Source organism: Pleurodeles waltl, chromosome 3_1, assembly GCF_031143425.1.
Source record: "Pleurodeles waltl isolate 20211129_DDA chromosome 3_1, aPleWal1.hap1.20221129, whole genome shotgun sequence".
Classification (NCBI taxonomy): domain Eukaryota; kingdom Metazoa; phylum Chordata; class Amphibia; order Caudata; family Salamandridae; genus Pleurodeles; species Pleurodeles waltl.
Window position 1 is genome coordinate 1,068,546,514 of NC_090440.1, and position 14,998 is coordinate 1,068,561,511.

The following is a 14,998-nucleotide window of genomic DNA, read 5'->3' on the forward strand; positions in this document are numbered from 1 at the left end:
AGAATACTTTCCTATTACTACTTTTTGATATGAGGTATTCTTTCATATGTCATGATGGCAGTAGTTGGTCCTCAGTTTTGTTAAAGCTATAATACAAATATATATGTATAACCTACTAACTCTCAGTTTTTCTTTCAATTTAGTTGCCTGTGATCCATTTGATTAATACTACAGTTGGAGATCCTTTAGGTGAGATTGGCACCTCGCTGTGATGACTTCCCTGTTAGTGCACTCAACCGCCATATAGAAGGCACCTTTGGAAACCCTTCTTTAAGGTTATATGAGCTTGGAAGATTGACAAAGGGAGCAGCTGCCAGTCATTACTTCATCATTTGAGGTAAGAGAACTTTGGGGTGAAGTGAACTACTCTACTTAGTATGTAACTAACTTCTACTGCAGTTGAGATAAGTGCTTGTGTATTTACCTCTGTTTCTGTAGGCAATATAGGGAATAGCAGCATACCTTCCTAACTGGCATACACTTAGAGAAATACATCTAAAAGACAGGTTGCTGGAAAAAGAATCAAGGCAAAACTAAATTAAAGTAAAACACAAAAAATATTTCAGGAATAAAGTGGATTATAAAAGTTTCCTGTTTACTAGAAAATAAAATGTAAATAATAAAATGTAAAAACCAACCCTTTCCACCAACAACAGACCCACTCCTCTCCTACATCTATCCTCAACCCCAAGAAATGTCCTCAACAAATGTCCAAGTCCAAAATAACTGTCCAATGTCCATAAGAAAACACCCTTCCTGAATTCCCACCCTCTTCACCCACGAAAACGACATCCCTTAATAAAAAAAGGGCTAAAAGAGGGCATTTTGTATGAGGATCTCCAGATTTTCAATGTGGCCTTCGAGGGGTGCCATCTGATGGCCCAACCGCACCAGCTCACACAGTACAGGGTGATGGTAGAGCCAGTCTGAAAGGGGCTCGGGATGGTGATGGGCAGCCGGCTGGCTGTTGGATCTGGGCCCAGGTCTAGGAGCAGGGGCAAGTGCCAGGCCTTCCTTGTTCACCAGCCGCTGGAAACGAGCCCTGGTAGCCAACAGCTTCTGCCATTGGAGCCAGGCAGCGATCTCCTGTCGCGTCAGTGGTAGAGGTGGACCGGCAGTAGTAACTATATCAAGAAAGAAAAAAAAAGACAAATTGTAAGGAACGTTCTGTGCAAACACTTGTTTTTTTATTTACTTTTATTACATAGTGGCACGTTATAAGTACTCTGCTACTGGTCCCCTAGGTCCATTGGAATTATAAATGTGATGATTATGAAAGTCAGTCACAGGGAGGGACATGATTACAGCACTTGCCTCTGAAAACTACTGACTGGCTGAAAGGAGGCAGCATAATATTACAAAAATGATTTTTTTCTGCTAAAGAATTTCCTAAAATATTAAACCATACAGGCACTTAGGGGTTATTATGAGTTTGGCGGTTACAGAACCACCATGTTGGCTGCGCTGGTCATACCACCAACAGATCAGAAGAGAAGACTGCAGAATTATGAACATAGTGGTGTTCACAACTGAATAGAGCCAATCCACCACTGGCACCACCACTGCAGCCAGCTGCCACAGATGGTAGCAGGCTGTGCAGCCCCCTCCTCCATTTAATTAAGGCCAGGCCCCAGGGGATGGGGTCTCTGGTGTTAAAATTTTCATGGTGTGTGTCGTGCAGCCCCACAGGAGAGGACAAGAAAGAACTCATGTGTCACAATCACATACAGATTGCGCTCCAATTGATCAAAGATGCATTCATCTCCATGAAGGGTTTCAGATCATTTTTCAATAGGAAATCACTGAGTAAACACACTAGCTTTTCCTTCAACCAAGACCAGGAGTTAGGATCGTTTGTCCTTTCCGGAAGTGGAGCTTCAACTGGAACACCTTCTATGTTTATATTTGTAAGTGCTTCCTGTTGAGGTTTAATTCCTGTGAATTGAGCATTATGGCCAGAACGGTAGCTCACCTGCTCATTTATCCAACAAGAGTCCACAGTTTTGCACAAAATGACTACCCACATAGAATACTTTCTACTGGTTAGTTAGTAAGTGCTACCTCAATGGGGAACTGCCCAGTGTGTATTCTACACTAAGGCCCTCATTACAACCCTGGCGGTAAATGCCGCTTACCGCCGTGCAGAAGACCGCCAACATACCGCTGCAGCCGTGGAATTCCACTACAGCTATTACGATCCACAGCACGGAATCCGCCATAATACAGATAACCACACAAGTCCTCCACACCAAAGGTCAGTGATAGACTGGCGATAACAAAACTGACACCGTCACGCCCACAGGAATACGCTCACACTATCACGACCTACGAATCAACGTGGTGGTCTTTCAACCGCGGTAATTCATTAGCGATACACACCTCCGCGCTCAAAATACACACACATATACAAAATGCAACCACATTGGACAATTCGAAATACACACACTTGATACACATACACACACCACTCCCACACACTCACAACACTATAAAACACACACCCTCATTACCCACAAACCCTTACTACCAGAAATTTGAAAGCAGTCCAGAGAGAGACACTACCTAAAACAACACCAGCATCCACAGACACACAACACCATCACTTACACAACATCCATGCACCTCAAGCAACACACACCAACACATCCCCTCACACATCACAACACACACCACCTCACAGATCACCCACACCACATCATGGCACCTCAACGACACCCCAGGTTCTCTGAGGAGGAGCTCAGGGTCATGGTGGAGGAAATCCTCCGGGTAGAGCCACAGCTATTCGGATTACAGGTGCAGCAGACCTCCAATGCAAGGAAGATGGAGCTATGGCGCAGAATTGTTGACAGGGTCAATGCAGTGGGACAGCATCCAAGACCTAGGGATGACATCAGGAAGAGGTGGAACGACCTACGGGGGAAGGTGCGTTCTGTGGTCTCCAGACATCAGATTGCTGTACAGAGGACTGGTGGTGGTCCCCACCTCCTCCCCCACAACTAACAACATGGGAGGAGCAAGTCTTGGCAATACTGCATCCTGAGGGCCTCGCAGGAGTGGCAGGAGGACTGGACTCTGGTAAGACATATTTTTATTACCATATCCCCGACCCCACCTGCATGCCATCACATACCCCCACCCTCACCCCCATCACTCCAACACCTCACATTTGCCCCACTATCACAACCCAGCCATCCCAATACCAAGCCCTGCATGCAACACCAAAGGATGGACACCCATCACCAAAGTATGTCCACGACACACACAGACCCCAAACCAACTATCACACAAGGACCAAGCCAAGAATGTAAGCACTGGAGTATAGGGTCACTCACCCATTGCACATGATGGCAGACAAAGATGGAATAATCATGCCTTTACACCCCTACAGGACCCCTACCCAACTTCACCGGACAGGAGTTGACAGACATAGCCAATCCCCCACAGAAGAGACCCTCAGTGATGACAGCAGCTCTGCACAACTGGATCAAGATGACCAGCCCGGCCCATCAAGGACCTCAGGACAGACGGTTCCCCTGACACAGTCCCAAACCACCACCGAACCTCCCCCCGCTGGAAACACCAGCACAGCACCTACCCAGTTGGCCCATCCCTCTATCCCCAGGACACGTCAATCAGCAGTGTGTCCACCACTACAGGGAACCCAGGCAACCCCACTAACACAGGACGATCAGGGACCGGGGGGCAGTGGGCACATGGTTCAGGGGACAGAGGCACAGGAAAACAGGGAATCTGGGAGGACTGCTGTGCGACAGGGGGAGGACAGGCCCAGGGAACCCACTCTCCACGAGGCACTCTCCAACATCATGGGAGCTTACCATCATTCCCAGGAGACGATGGCAACGGTACTGGCCAAGTTTTGGGAGACCCAGCGGCTGCAGGAGGAACACTACCTTGGGATCAGGGAGGACTTGAAGTCCATTAACAACACCCTGGTCACCACTGCAGGGGTGCTGGCAGACCTTGTCAACACCAGGAGGGACACAGTGGCACAACAAGGGGCTCCTGACACTAGCCAGGACGATGAACAGCCCTCCACCTCCACTGGCGCTAGTGGACAGAAGGCACTGCCACAGCAACACAACACCAGCACCCCACCCCATGCAGATGGAGAACCACCCCACAAACAGTCCCTGTGATCCAGGAACAAGACAAAGAACATTGCCAAGACCCCACCAGGAAATGAGACCCCATGAATGTCACCCTTCTGTCCCACTTTGTCACCCTGTCCATCCTTCAACTTCCATTGCTCCTCTTCCTATGCCCCTGTGGACTCTGCCATGGACATTTCTCTACCATCCCCCCAGCCCACTTTACGACCCCCTCCACTTATTTGCACAGAAATAAACACACTTCAATCACAAAACAATCTGGAGTCAGTCTGTGCTTTCACAAACTTGTAATTGCAATAACCATGGAATATAGCAATGTCAATTTACTTGTGCACATACCGATGTAACACAGCTGTAGGCCTGGAGGAAATATATCAGAGGGCACAAAGTGGGGCCAACATCTGTGAAATGGAAAGGCAAAGTGACAAGTTAGGGTCCATACACTGAGTAAAAATGACAGACTTATGCTAGATCCAGAAATTGTATGAGATGTGGGAGGCAGTGGCATGTTCTTACCTGTGTCTCACTGGAAGTATTGCATGATTATGTTGTTTCGGTTGTCGATATACTCTTCTTCTGTCTCCTCTTCTTCACTGTCCACAGGCTCCACAGCTGCCACAAAACCACCAGCTGGCCCATCCTCCTGTAGAAAAGGCACCTGCCGTCGCAAAGCCAGGTTGTGCAGCATACAGCAGGCCACGATGACTTGGCACACCTTCTTTGGTGAGTAATAGAGGGAACCACTTGTCATATGGAGGCACCGGAATCTGGCCTTCAGGAGGCTGAAGGTTCGTTCGATCATCCTCCTAGTTCGCCCATGTGCCTCACTGTGGCGTTCCTCTGCCCTTGTCCTGGGAATCCTCACTGGGGTCAGTAGCCATGACAGGTTGGGGTAACCAGAGTCACCTGCAAATATCGAAGGACAACTGTTAGACACACACTAACCCTTAGGGACAACCCCATACCAAGACACCAATTCACGCTGTATTGGGTCCTTGGCCTCACCTATTAGCCACACACTGTGCCTCTGGAGTTACCCCATCACATAAAGGATGCTGCTATTCCTCAAAATGTAGGCGTCATGCACTGAGCCAGGAAGCTTGGCATTCACATGGGAGATGTACTGGTCTGCCAAACACACCATCTGCACATTCATAGAATGGTAGCTCTTCCGGTTTCTATACACCTGTTCACTCCTGCGGGGGGTACCAATGCCACATGTGTCCCATCAATGGCACCAATGATGTTGGGGATATGTCCCAGGGCATAGAAGTCACCTTTCACTGTCGGCAAATCCTCCACCTGAGGGAACACAATGTAGCTGCGCATGTGTTTCAGCAGGGCAGACAACACTCTAGACAACACGTTCTAGAACATAGGCTGGGACATCCCTGATTCAATGGCCACTGTTGTTTGACGGGAACCACTTGCCAGGAAATGGAGTACTGACAGGACCTGCACTAGAGGGGGTATCCCTGTGGGATAGCGGATAGCTGACATCAGGTCAGGCTCCAACTGGGCACACAGTTCCTGGATTGTTGCACGATCAAGTCTGTGACTATTATGGGGGTCATTCCGACCCTGGCGGTCCTTGACCGCCAGGGCCGGGGACCGCGGGAGCACCGCCAACAGGCTGGCGGTGCTCCCTTGGGCATTCTGACCGTGGCGGTACAGCCGCGGTCAGAAACGGAAAACCGGCGGTGTACCGCCGGTTTTCCGCTGCCCATGGGAATCCTCCATGGCGGCGCAGCTTGCTGCGCCGCCATGGGGATTCCGACCCCCATACCGCCATCCTGTTCCTGGCGGTTTTGGCCGCCAGGAACAGGATGGTGGTATGGGGTGTCGTGGGGCCCCTGGGGACCCCTGCAGTGCCCATGCCAATGGCATGGGCACTGCAGGGGCCCCCGTAACAGGGCCCCACTGAGAATTTCAGTGTCTGCCAAGCAGACACTGAAATTCGCGAGGGGTGCAACTGCACCCGTCGCACGCCTTCAACTCCGCCGGCTCCATTCGGAGCCGGCTTCCTCGTTGAAGGCGCTTTCCCGCTGGGCTGGCGGGCGGCCTTCTGGCGGTCGCCCGCCAGCCCAGCGGGAAAGCCAGAATGGCCGCCGCGGTCATTTGACCGCGGTGAGGTCATTCGGCGGCTCCCGCAGGCCCTGCGTTTACCGTGGCCGGCGGGAGTCAGAATGACCCCCTATGTGTCTCTCTTCCATTGTCAACAGGTCCACCATGGGTCTGTACATCAGAAGATGCTGCCACCTCATCACCTGCCCCAGCAGACCTGCCCTATGGAGGAGAACAGCGGGCAGAGAGTGAACCAACACTGAGATATCCCAAAATGTAGTTTGCACAAATTTATTAATCCGCAATGTGCCTGGATCTGTGAGTATTCTAGGCCTACATAGGTGTGACACAGTTATTATTAATGCCATGTGGCCCCCTGAAATGGCGGCTGCCTGACCTGTAAGGTGGGACAAGGGGATATGAGATAACTGCGCGGGCATTCTACACCGTCGCTGTGGGCGGTCGAAGACTGCAGCGCAATTCTCCATTGGTTTTCATTGGGCCCTATGGATCCGATGAACCAATGACGATGGACGCCGGCGGTGACGGTACGCACCGCCACAGATGTGACCGCCATTTTCTGTCTGTTCACTCACTTGATACCTGACCTTCAGCAGGAGAGGACCTACACTGCAAGTGCTGCTGTGACCTCATTCTGGAAGCAACAATGGCTCATGTGTCTGGGGAAAGGGCCCCTGCCTTCACTTCAGAGGAGTTGGAGAAACTAGTGGATGGGGTCCTCCCCCAGTACACTCAACTGTACGGTCCTCCGGACAAACAGGTGAGTACACTGTGAGCATGCTGCATGGGCAATGCCTGTTTTGAGTGGTGTGGATGGAAGATACATGGGGGAGGCTGAGGCCTGCATATGCGGATGGGGAGTGTATGTGTGTCAGGGCAAGGGTGGGAACGGGGGGCAATGAGTATGATGGTCCAGACGGGTAAGTAATGTCCTTTCCCCCTGTACCATTCCTCTAAGCCAGCGCTCACCAGAAGAAGGGTATTTGGCGGTCCATCGCCAAGGACTTCCGGACCCTGGGGGTCCACCACAGATGGAGCACCCACTGCCAGAAAAGATGGGAGGACCGGCGCCGCTGGAGCAAGAAAACGGCAGAGGCCCAGCTGGGGATAGCCTCCCAACGTGGTACGGGGGCCCATTGCACCATGACCCCCCTGATGTTCCGGATCCTGGCGGCGGCCTATCCTGAGTTGGATGGGTGCTTGAGGGCATCACAGCAGCCACAAGGGGATGAGTACACTCTCATTCAGCTGACTTTGGGCGCATTACAAGGAGTCTTGGCGGGGGAGGTGGGCAGTGGGTTCCACTAGGCCAGGGCTATCTTGGTAAGCAAGGTCCCTTGTGAGGCAGGCTATGTGACACCCCAACCCCACTAGTGGTTACAGCAATTTACACCTAGTCAGGCTCCTGTGACTTCCAGGTGTGCAGCAATTGGGCTTAGGCCTCGTACCGCATGGGCATGTGATTAATCTAGGAACTATAAGTGCATGGCGTAGTGCAGAGGGCTGCTCACTGCCTGTTGTGTCCGCCAACGGTAGTGGTGTTGCATGCACTGAACATGTCTTTCTTCTGTCACCCCCCCCCCTTTTTGTGGTCTCCCTGTTCTTGTGTGCAATAGCATCATCAGGTGGAGGAGCACTGGCACCGGAGCAGGAGGGAGCTGCATCCCACTTGGCCCTAGAGGGTGAAGCAATGGAGTATGAAGCCACCAGTAGGACGGAGGGCGACGGGAGCTCCATGGCGGGGACAGGAGCAGAGACCAGCGACAGCGACTCCTCCTCTGATGGGAGCTCCCTTGCGGTGGTGGGCCCCTCTGTGCCCACCACATCAACAGGTACAGCTTCCACCCCCCTGCCAGCACCGCCCCCCCAGCAGCCCCTAAGCGTGTGTCCCGTGCCTGCTCACCCAGGAGGGTGGGCATCTCCTTCGCCCCAGGCACCTCAGGCCCTGCCCCAGTCAGCCCTGCTGCCCTCAGAGAGGAGGCTATCGACTGCCTGAGATCCCTCACTGTTGGGCAGTCTACCATTCTGAATGCCATCCAGGGTGTTGAGAGGCATTTGCAACAAACAAATGCATACCTGGAGGGCATTCATTCTGGCCAAGTAGCCCAACAGAGAGCATTTCAGGCTCTAGCCTCAGCACTGATGGCAGCCATTGGCCCTGTGTCCAGCCTCCCCCCTCCAACCTCCTCCACCCAGACCCAATCCCCTGTCCCTCAGCCTATCCCAAGTACACCATCAGACCAGCATGCACGCACATCAACACACAAGAGTGGCTCAGGCAAATATAATCACCACACATCCCACAGGCACTCACACAAGAATCATACCCATGAACACATACTAAAATCCACTTCCTCCACCGTGTCCCCCTCCTCCATGTCTCCCTCATCCCTCCCAGTCTCGTCTCCACTCACACCTGCATGCACTACATCATCAGCCACTACCTCCATCACCAGCACACCCATCAACACACACCGCTCACGTGTACTCATCACCCCCACTACCATTCACACATCCATAGTGTCCTCTCCCAGTGTGTCAGTGAGCCCTCCTCCCAAAGTACACAAATGCAGGCACACACCCACCCAACAGCCATCCACCTCACACCTCCAGCCCATGCACCTTCACTCAAATTCAGCAGATGTACACCTCTTACAACCACTACCTCTTCATCCACTCCCAAACCCCCTCCATCTACCCGTCCCAGTGTGTCCAAAAAACTTTTCCTGGCTAACATTGACCTCTTCAATATACCTCCCCCCGTCCTTCCCCTAGGGCCAGGCTTTCCAGGTCCCAGCCCAGCACCACAGCCACCACATCCCCAGGCACAGTGGTGCCAGCAACTGTGGGGTCATAGAGTGCGCCAACAATCAGGGCTGCCAGTGTGCCACGGAGCCAGGGCAAGGACATCCCGCCACCTGCGAAGGTTAAAAAGGTGCCCACATCCCGGAGAGAGATGACGAAAACACCTGCTATCAAGGGGTCAGTGAAAACGAAAGGGGATAGTGGCAAGACAACCGCGCCACCATCAAAGGTGGGGAAGGGCCAAAAACTGAAGGGCAGGTCAGGAGAGGGCATGGTGGCACTGACTGAGGGACCAGTGTCACACTTCTGCCCACGTCTACACCAACCTGTACGGCCGCGAACACCGCCACCTGCACCGCCACCTGCACCACCACCTGCACCGCCTCCAGCACATCTAAAGCCGATGCGACAGTCCCCAGACTCTGCGCCGGTGGGCAGCCGTCCGAGGCTGCAGCAGACATCCAGCTTTCTCCCTCAGCAGGTGCTGACACATGCCCCGCCGCCACAGACCTCGCCGCCAGCACTGCCGCCACAGACTCTGCAGCCAGCACAGCTGCAACAGACCCTGCAGCCAGCATCGCTGCCACAGACCCCGCAACCAGCACCGCCACGACTGACACGCCGCATGCACCACCATGACTGACACCGCCGCAACCACCGCCAGTGGCCCCGTGACATCTTCTGACAGTGGCACCACCGCAGACATGCCTACCATCCCCAGTGGTCAGTTGTCCGAGGCTGCTGGTGAGTTCCAGGACCCTGGGAAGCTTCCATGAAGCATTACTGTCATCACAGTTGTCACCTGCAGGTGGAATGCTAAGCTGCAGCAGTGTGGGGTATGTTGCAGCCTCCATGGCGTATCATGCTACCTGTACCTCGGCAATCTCATGGCACACACACCCAGGTGAGGGAATTGTACCGACCACACTGTATGTGGAGCACTCTGGGCACCAAGCCCCCTCCAGAACCAGTGGAGAGGTACATCCACTACCTCAGTCCTTGGCAGGATTAAGCATTCTGGGCACCAAGCCCCCTCCAGAACCAGTGGAGAAAGGCATCCACTACCTCAGTCATTGGCAGAATGAAGCACTCTGGGCAAAAAGCCCCCTCCAGAACCAGTTGAGTATCACATCTACTACCTCAGCCCTTGGCAGGATGAAGCACTCTGGGCACCAAGCCCCCTCCAGAACCAGTGGAGAAAGGCATCTCCGCAAGATAAAGCAGTGGGCAAACCACCCACTTGAGAGACTTGAGAGACTGTGGCTTTGCACTCCCCAGGATAAAGCAGTGGGCAAACCACCCACTGGAGAGACTTTATAGACTGTGGCTTTGTACTCCCCAGGATAAAGCAGTGGGCAACCCACCCACTGGAGAGACTTGAGAGACTGTGGCTTTGCACTCCCCAGGATACATCAATGGGTATGGAGCCCCCTCGTGCAGCAGTGGCATTGTGCGTTCATCTGGCTGAGGTGCCCCCCTCCCCCTGAGGTGCCTGTTTCATTTTGAGCTGATGCCCCTGCAGTGTTCTCTCCATTTCCAGTCAGGTGTCATGTGTGGGCTTCGCCCATGCATTTTGGGCCCAGTGGTCCACGGATAATGATTTGTGCACTAACCAGACTTGTGTAGTTGGTGTACATAATTGCGTTTACTGTATTTTGAACTTTGATAATGAGATTTCACATGATTACATTAGTTCAAATCAATTCCTTTTATCCTTGCGTTCTTCCAGGGGTGGGGGGTTGTATGTGTACTGTTGCTGCATGTATTTGTGTGTATTGTGTTGTGAGTGGGGGTGGGGGTGTTGCGTGTGTGTGTGTCACTCTCTCTTCCCTCCCCCCTCCCCTGTGTTGTAGGTGCAGTACTCACTGTGGTCGTCGCCGCCGTCGTTGGTGCTCCTGATAGAAGAGAAGGAAGAACAGCATCAGCTGTATCTGCAATTCGGGCTCCATGGGGTCCTGGTTCCTTGTGGGGTGTGGAGAGGTGAGTGTTTTCCCTTCTGTGTACTGTCTCCGCCATGTTTTTGTTCGCATTTGTTCCGCCCCGGAAAAGGTGGCAGATACGCATCTTGTGATAGGGTGGGCGGTACATTGTCTTCTGCCTGTCTGTTGTCGGTGTCCGCCACGCTGTTTGTTTGTACCGCCGTGGCGGTCGAATTGTTAAAGTGGCTGTCTATGCTGGCAGTTTCTGCCGCGGTCGTAATCCCATTTTTTTTCCCCGCTGGCCTGTTTGCGGTAATACCAACGCTTTAACACCGACCGCCAGGGTTGTAATGAGGGCCTATAGCTGTAGACTGATACGAGAAAATGTCTCAAGCGACCTTGTGTGCATTGGGCAATGTGATTGATCGTCATGCATCTTTCCCCAGAATTCTGTGATAAAATGAATGCTTCTACAAAGAGGGCCGTCAGACTACAAAGACACCCCAGAGTGCTCACCAGTGGTTTCCCACTGATTTTGTTGACACATTCTTGATGGCGAGGAATATGAGGGAATCTCCACAAAACAAAGAAACACTTACTTCACATAGATAAGAGGAAGGACCCTGGTTTGGTGGAGACTTATGTCTTTCTAGTCTTGTTGGCCTCCCTATGGGAGGATTCATGTTATCACACAATTCTAGAGAAACAGGCAACAGGAACAATTATGTTGCCAAAATGCACACAAGGTCACTGGTGACATTTCCTTGAGCTCCATTACCCAGCTGTTGTGTGGAATACATGCATTATTTAAGGAGGCTGAAAGTACTCCACTTGGGTAGATGTTTATTCAAAGCTGTGGACACTTGTTGGATAAAAGGGTAGGTGAGGTTCCTTAGTGGCAGAGTCACTAACACAGCTTCTGACCAACCCAAACAGACACTCATGTGCCTACTCACAGACCCACTTAGGTACTCACGCACCTACTCACAGATCTACTTAGACTCATGCACTGACTCACAGACTCACTCATACACTCATGCAACCCCTCACAGACCCACACGGACTCTCACACATACATTCACAGATCCACACAAACACATACACACTCACTCACTCACAGTGACACTCTCACACCCACCGTCACGCCCAAAGATACCCTCTCATACCTACTCTCACACCCAGACATACACTCTCTCTCATATCCACATAGACCCTCTCACACCCACTCTCACTCACAGACAAACAATCTCACATCGAGTCTCACACTCAGAGACACTCTGTCAGTCCTATTCTCACGGCCAATCTGGGTGAGGTGGTTAGGGGGGTTGGCCGCTGGGTCTGGCAGCAGGCCAAGCCCTGTACCCAACCCCTGCAGTGCACGACCAAAGGCCTGCATGGTAGAGGGTTAGGTGGTTCCATGGGGTTGCCAATAGGGCCTGGCCGCAGGCCAAAATGCACCACACAAGGTTAAAGGCTATGCACGGAGGTGATTGGATTAAACTATACTAATGAAAATTACTTTATGTCATAAAAACCCACAGAAATTCATTGAAAAAAGCAAAGGTTACAGGGATGTTATAGTTAGGAAATAGAGTTAAAAGGAACATAGAAATTCACTTTAAAAAAATTAAGGTTACAGGGACGTTATTGTTAGGTTCTGAAAATTCAGCACTTATAGTTAAAATTATTCAAAGTAACCATAACTCCCGGTCTAAGGTATCTATACCTTGTGCCCACGCCATGCACTACTATTTACCCCAAATATTATAGCACTCATGGCAACCTTTATAAAAACAAGAAAAGTATCAATGAAACATTAGCAGTCAAATTATTATTGATATATATATATATATATATATACAGTATCTGAAACAATGTAGATACGTCCAGACACAGAATAGGTTGGAAATGTGTTTATTGAAGGCTTCTTCCCGTTTCGGATAACGTGTTGTTTATGGCGAGCCAGGCCTGTGCCTGGACTGCCGTGAAGAGCCTCGGAGTGTGTGTGCGTGTGTGTGTATATATATATATATATATATATTTTTACTCCCCACAGATGTCAGTAGTTTTCCTCACAGAAATGTTAGGAAAATAAGTGTTTGTAGCAAGTTTTTGGGGTTTGCAGGGGCTTCGGAGTATCAAAACCTGGAAAGCCACAAAGGGGAACCCAACCCTGGGCGTCCCCAGGTGTCTAGGTTTCACAAATGTGCAGGGTTGCTAGCTTCCGTAGGTGCCAGCTGAGCTAAAGTCTAAAATTCACAGTAACTAACAATTGAAAAAAGGATCCTTTTTACTGGAAATATGTGATGTGTTTGTGTTGCTGTTTGGGCCCATTCCTGTTCTGGGCAGTAGACCTACCCCTACATGTGAGGTACAATTCTTATCAGGAGAATTTGGGCGAACACAGAGTAGAAGAAAGTTTGTCATTACTAATTAGATTTCTCTGAATTTGTGTTTTCCAAATATAAACCAAATATAAGCCAAATGCGTAACAAGAAAAACTTTGAAAAATGCTCTCTGAATCATATCAAATATTCAGGGATGTACAAATAAGCCACTGCTGATAAATTCTGTATCTGGTGTATATTTCTGAAATTCGTAAGTTATTGTATTACCCTGTTGCAGGATTGGCGTTAGTAATTACACAGACTTGTCGGACGTACAGGTAAGTGGTATTTATTGATTGTAAATAGCAGTTTATTGTGATGAATGGATCTCTTGTTGCGTTTCCACTTTCCGAGTCTCTACTCCAGGCAGGGGTTGATGGTTTCTTCCTCTTCTCTCTTTATTCTTTTTAGGTCTCTCGGGAAGCACATGCAAAAAAGAAGAAGAATAGCCTCGGTAAGTGTTCGTGTTTTTTTTTAAATTATTTTCTCTTCCTGCCTCTCTCTTTCCCTTTTCCTCTTCTGGTTACTTCCAGTTCTTTTGGTGTCATCTGTTTATTCTCTCACTCTCTCTCTGTCGCCTATGGTTTTCCTTTTCCTTTCTGTTCTGGGGTGGTTATTTCTGGGTTTTCCTCTGTTCCTTTCTCTGGGTTTTTTTCTCTTATTTCTTGATTATACTGTCCCTGTAGTATTTGTACCTCGTTCTCTCTTCCTTTTCTCAAACCTGGTTCTTGTTGTGCTGCTTTTATTTCTTTCCCTTCACTCCCACGCACCCTCTCTCGTGCCTTTGTCCTCCCCACTTTGTGCACTCCAATCCCTTGTGTGCTTAATATTGAATATCACATCTCTTACAGCCCTTCCACTACTAATACAACCATTTGTCCCCCTCCCGTCCTCCCTAACCCTGCCCAGGTCACGTCCACGTACCTGGCTCTGCCACGCTTCTCATGAAGCGTGGCAGGTATTAACGCTCTGCTCCCCAGAGCCGGCTCTCTTCATCCCCGATTGGGACTGCCGAATTCCCGGTCTTCTCTCCTCTTCCACCCTCGAGTGGAGCGGATCGCCCAGTGAGATCCCTGTGTCTTCAGCTCCCATCTGGGGTTTCAATCCCGTCCTTGTCCTTCTCTCGATCGCCTTCCTCCGTCGTCATGGTCTCGTCCTCTCTCCTCACGATCGCCTTCCTCCCCTCCAGAAGCGATGTCTGGCTCTTTAACTGTCCAGGTTCCCGCAGATGCGGGTGCTGGCCAACGCGATTGGTAGAACCCGGAGACACATCCGGGTCAGCCGAGAAAGCGCCAGCACAAGCAGGGGCATTGTGCAGGCCGGTTCAGTCAGGCCCGTCACATACCCATTCTTCACCTTTATATTTTACCACATAAGTTGCTGTATAGTCTGTATACAATGAAAAAAACCTTTGTAAGGTGCAGCTCATAGCCCCATGACCAGAAAGGTTTAGCAGCCATAACATTATATTGCTTTTCTGTCAATCACCCATTGTGACAAGAAGTCACAGATGAAAACATTGTTGCAAACTGCTGTTTTTCCTACTTGTTTTCATCTTGTTTTAACAGTTAGTTTATTCGGGAAAAATTTAAGGAATCTACACAATGACCCCTTGCTCAATTCAGAATTTTGTCTCAGTTTTAGAAATGTATAGCTTTCTGAGATCACCCAT

General features: G+C 50.6%; 1 long non-coding RNA gene across 1 annotated transcript; it reads right to left on the bottom strand.

The window, feature by feature from the left end:
• Nucleotides 1-574: 574 nt before the first annotated feature.
• On the bottom strand, nt 575-14,539 carry LOC138284973 (uncharacterized). Its single transcript, XR_011201487.1, has 2 exons — nt 13,555-14,539; nt 575-1,124 (listed from the first exon to the last, which is right to left on the bottom strand). It is a non-coding gene; the product is annotated as an uncharacterized lncRNA (long non-coding RNA).
• Between the last annotated feature and the right edge of the window lie 459 nt (nt 14,540-14,998).